This window comes from Octopus bimaculoides, chromosome 2 (assembly GCF_001194135.2).
Source record: "Octopus bimaculoides isolate UCB-OBI-ISO-001 chromosome 2, ASM119413v2, whole genome shotgun sequence".
NCBI lineage: Eukaryota > Metazoa > Mollusca > Cephalopoda > Octopoda > Octopodidae > Octopus > Octopus bimaculoides.
The window spans coordinates 39,099,041-39,104,779 of NC_068982.1; positions in this window are offsets into that span (position 1 = coordinate 39,099,041).

The following is a 5,739-nucleotide window of genomic DNA, read 5'->3' on the forward strand; positions in this document are numbered from 1 at the left end:
CCCCCCCCCCCACACACACACACATGTACAAGGTGTTCAGGAAAATTTAAAAGTTTCCATACAAGGAAATAAAATAATTAATTTCGCATGCAAATAATAAAAGTTTTTTAAAACATCAAATTTTCAACTAGATTATGGCCGGGAGATACCAGTTTACTCATAGTAGCCGCCCTCAGCTTCCACCACGGCCTCAGAACGGCTCTAGAACTTAATGCATGCGTTACTGAATCTCCAGGAAGGACTTCAAACACTTCCTTGATATGAACCACCAGCTTGGCCTTGGTGTTTTTCTCAACCACGCCCTACTCATAGTAATCCGTGGGAAGAGAATAGAGGGAATTAGGAGCTAAGAAATTGGGGCTAGTGAAGTCGTAGGGATTCTCTGAAAACCATGTGGCAAGGAGCCTAATCCTACTGCCACACATATGACCTTCCAACAGTAACTCCCAACAACTAGTGCTTTACCACTGTCTCCAGCAGCTTCACATAGCCATCTGAATTGAGTTGAAGCTCTTGTTCCAAGACTTGTGGCGGCATGACTGGAGACACACACAAAGACCATCACAGTTAGCGGGAAACTGGTTTCCATTATACCGGGGACATTACAAGGATTGTAGGTAAGCCAACTTTTATTTTAGGTGTTGTGCAACTGGCTCTGGCAGATCTTTTCGCCTGAGAAGAACCAGAACCTCTACGGCTCAACAGGATACCTTAGCTTTTTCAGGAACTTCTTTACCTTTGTCAGTCGGATTTTCTTGACCTTGACTGTCAAAATTTGTCCCTTTCGCCTCTTGTACGAGTGATAGCGAAGGTCCGCATTCAGGGCCATCTCCATGGGAGCGTCTCTCATATTCATCCCTCTCCCCAAAGCTCAGATTCTGTTGCACGGATCTTCTATCATCTTGTCCTGCAGTTGTTGAATGAATTCTGATGTGCAACGCAATCAAAATATCTGAGGTGTCCCTTCTGTTGGCTACGGTTTCTTTGTCTCCGTTGTAGCTATCCATGTCACTTCTTACAACCTTTACAAAGTTTACAGAACATTGAGCAACAGACATAATTTCGGCATACCCACCGAAAATGTAGCTCAAAGTTTACCATTTTAACACCGTTGTCGAGATCAAGGCGAATCGCAGAAGGTCCTCAACTCATTTGCGGAAAATAACTTCCAAGCCGGATTCCAAAAGTGGTAGGAAGTTGGGACCAGTATATAGCTGCACAAGGTGACTCTTTCGAAGGAGATGATGTTAAAACTTAGGAAAATACGTTATTTTTTTTTTATAAAATATAACTAGTCCGGGAACTGTTTGATTCCACCTCGTTTAACTCGGAAATTTGGATAGCTTTGTTATAATACTCCGACTGATAAGGTTTCTATATTTACTTCTTACTGTGTCTCTTATCCTCGTCACATACAATGTTTCTTCATCAATCTAAACACTATATTCACAGAGTTGTTACGAGTGAAATATTATCTAATGGCCAAAATTCGACGAATAGAGCTTCTATTACTCACAAACAGACTCTTTACAGGTTCAGCTTTGTTTGCAGAATGTATTTCATAGAACAAACACTGCTTCTTGACATCTTTACTTTGTATCACCTCCCAGACATCGCAACCAAAACTTTGCCGTGTGCTCTTCAGAATTGCTATTCGCCAGAATTTACTTCCTTATATAGGTCACCGATTAATTGATACTCCATAAGAATACCAATGCTGTCGATGACTGTAGCCTATGAATGTTTTCAATAACATAGACTCTGCGCTTCCTCCCCTCACTAATTTACACAAATATAATTACTTTTGATGTCTTAAGAGGGCAATTATGCATACTAAAAGCCAAGGTCGTATATCTTTACATGCTGTGCTACAACGCCTGACGTTTTTTTTTTCTCCAAAATTTTTAGATCTGAACAAAATTTCTTATTCAGACATTTGTCAAATTAGAGACTTGCTCTTTAATACAGTTTATATATGTAATACTTCATGGAATAAATATGTGTGCACTTCAAATTTAAGGAGTGTTTTTTAGGACACAGAACGTCTACAACTACGTTTTACAGGATGCTACTTAGAGTAAGAGTTATTCTCTTCATTTCTGTATTTCCTTTTCTACTTGTCACTGCTAACATTAATTTGAATCATCATACTCTATCTCATATACTAGTCATTCTGTGCGTTGGTTATATTCTCGTCTTAATTTTCAGTTTTAAGTTTGTGTACAGGCATTATAAATGAGTGCAACTGTTAAATAATTAGTAGTTCAATTTGCTTTCATCAATATTAAGTAAATTATAGGTAATTAAATAACCCGTGAGAAACATGTTTCGTATTAAGTGCTACATAATTGTGTGAAAGCGGTTGAAATAGTGAAAGAAAGTGTGAAGTCATTATGCTTATGCCTAAGACGGCGAGCTGGCAGAAACGTTAGCACGCCGGGCGAAGGGCTTAGCGGTATTTCGTCTGCTGTTACGTTCTGAGTTCAAATTCCGCCGAGGTCTACTTTGCCTTTCATCCTTTCGGGGTCGATAAATTAAGTACCAGTTGCACACTGGGGTCGATGTAGTCGACATAATCCGTTTGTCTGTCCTTGTTTTTCCCCTCTATGTTTAGCCCCTTTTGTAGGCAATAAAGAAATCAGAAACGTTGGCACGCCGGGCGAAATGCTTATCGGTATTTCGTCTGTCTTCACGTTCTGAGTTCAAATTCCGCCGAGGTCGACTTTGCCTTTCATCCTTTAGAGGTCGATAAATTAAGTACTAGTTGCGTACTGGGATCGATTTAATCGACTGGCCCCCTCCCCCAAAATTTCGGGCCTTGTGCCTAGAGTAGAAAAGAAGTGTCATACTTGTGCTTTTTGCATGATAGTTTACAGTTTATGTGAAGAGGAAAAAAAATCAGTTTTGAAAATATGACATGCTGAGATCTACCTCCTTTAGTTTTAGTTCTCAGCAACCACATGGTTTCGGATTTTGTCCCCAAAACAATATATGAAGGTAATAGTATAGATTAAGTTTCCAGAGGCACAAGTGAAATTTTTATTTATCTTAAATATTTCGGTTGCATTTTGCTCTTGATAATTTATACCGCTTCTCACACTTCTTAGATCATGCATGTCGTATTTATACTGAGTTAGTCACATCACGTGCTATGCATTTCACGTGCCATAATAATTACTATAGTACATCACGTGTGCCTCGGGCTAGTCAGTTAATAGTGATTACAATTAAAACGAGAATATCTGACGCCGAGGCCTAAAACTGCTTTCGATTTTTCCTCACCCATCGTTATGGCTACTAAGAAGAGAAAGGTTGATGATGAATGTCGTATTTTCAATAAAGAATAGGGAGAAATGTACTTCTTTGGGGGAAACAAACGACCAGAAAGCTAGATGCCTGATATGCAACGAAAGTGTTGCTGTTATGAAATAATACAATATTCGTCGTCACTACTAAGCAAAACATCTCAACACATTCTAAATATTGTGGAAAATTGCGGTCTGAGAAATTTGAATGCATGAATCGTAGTTTGGAATCTGAAAGGAATTTCTTTACGAAAAAGTTTGTTGGAAATAAATCTATCACTCGTGCAAGTTGCAAAATAGTGAATAAGTAGGTAGAGCGAGGAAAACAATTTACTGACGGAAACGTTATAAAAGAGTGTATGATGGAAGTAGCAAATGACTTGTGTCCTGAAAGAGCTAACATGTTAGGCTGTATCAGCCTTTCAGCACGTTCAGTTTTGCGGACGATAGAACAACTTGAAGAGAATATACAGTTACAGATACATGAGAAAGGTAAGAAATTGTTGTGGTATTCTTTTGAGATGGATGAGTCTACTGATCTCTCTAGTACATCACAACGTCATGTGTTCATTCGTGGTGTTAATTGCAACTTTCAGATTATAGAAGAAATGGCATCTGTTTGCAGTGTACATGGAACCACAACTGGAGAAGATATTTTCATAGAGGTACAGAAGACTTTGCAAAACTATAACCTTCAGTAGAATCAGCTTCGATATGTTACAGTTGATGGAGGAAAAAAACATGGCAGATGTGAGGAAAGGTTTGGTAGGGCGGATCCAGACCAAGTTGGAGGAGCTTTAACTTCCGAAAGCTTTGTTTATACACTGCATTATACAGCAGCATGCACTCTGTGGAAAACACTTAGATATTTCTTGCGTACTAAAACCGGTTACAACTGTGGCGAACTTTATTCAGAATCATGGGCTTAATCACCGACAGTTCCAGGTTTTCCTTGAAGAAATGGATCCTAATTTCTGTGACTGGCCTTACTACCCAAGTGAGATGGCTTAGTTGCGGTAAAGTCTTGTTTCGTTTTTATAAGCTCCTAAGAAAAATAGATCTTTGTCTCACCAAAAAGAATAGAGCTGATTCACAGCTGTCAGATCCTTCATGGTTATCAAAGTTATTATTTTTAGTTGACATCACTTCTCATATGAATGAATTGAATTTAAAACTGCAAGGAAAGAATAACCTTATCTGTGATCTCTACAGAATTATTACAGCTTTTCGGGGAAAGCTATCTTCGTTTGAAGTACAACTTGAAGGAGGAAACTTCTCTCATTTTCAGTTTCAGTGTTTTTAAGAGTTTTGCACAGAAAATGTGGAACATGTTAACCTCGAGTTTCAGGAAAAAATTATTCGGGTCTTAAATAAGCATTTTTCTCAAAGATTTTCAGAGCTTGACAGAATTGAGAATGAAATTCTTTTGTTTGAGAATCCCTTTGGCTGTTATCTTGATAACATGCTAACTGAAATACAACTGGAGCTTATTGATTTGCAAGCTAATACCTTGTTGAAAGAGAAGCACAGAGAAGGAATTTTCAAAATTGAAAAGAATTGCCATCAGTGTTTGGAACAACGTATGTTTGTGAGCACAAAAGTGATGTGTGTGAAGCCAATACATCGAACAAGGCTCACTGATGAACATTTGAAAGCAATTCTTATAGTTGGCTGCAGTAATCATAAAGCAAATGTTGATATTTTGGAAGCAAAATGCCAATTTCACAAATCTCATTAACTTTTGTGCTGCTTACTTTTTATGCAATTCAGCTATGTGTGCACTTTTTCTAAAAATTCTAACTTGGTAATATTTTGGTATTATTAAAATATATTTATTGTTTTTATTTTGTATATTTTATGTATTGATATATAAATAGGATGACTGTCTTTATTTTTTGTGTATATTCAGTGTATTCTATATTGTACTGAATTGAACAAAATATTTATCCGGCCCGCGCTCGGCATGCTTTTACCTATATCGGGCCCACTATGAAAACATTTTGGTGACCCCTGCTTTACTATATAAAATTTCATGAAATTTGTGACGAAATGTTATTATTCGTATCCTCGATGTATCCTCCATTAACTGTATATCAAAATCATACATATTCTATGTCTTTTGCATCTGAAGCTTAGAGAACAATCTCTAACAGCTTAATTAGCTTAAATTATTTCAATTTACATACATATGTGTCAACATTATATTAACTATTATATTGGTTAATATCTATTTTCATCGAGAACGTGTTAAAAAAACTTACTGAACACAAATTGTTTCCAGGACCTTGGAATTATTGTTCAAGTGTATATACCCAACATTTTGCACTAAGATTTGAACTTAAATATATAATTAATTCATGTCACATGACCTGAAAACAACCTAAATATAAAGCTAAATGGCAATAAATAGAAATTATAAAAGAGAACAAAAATA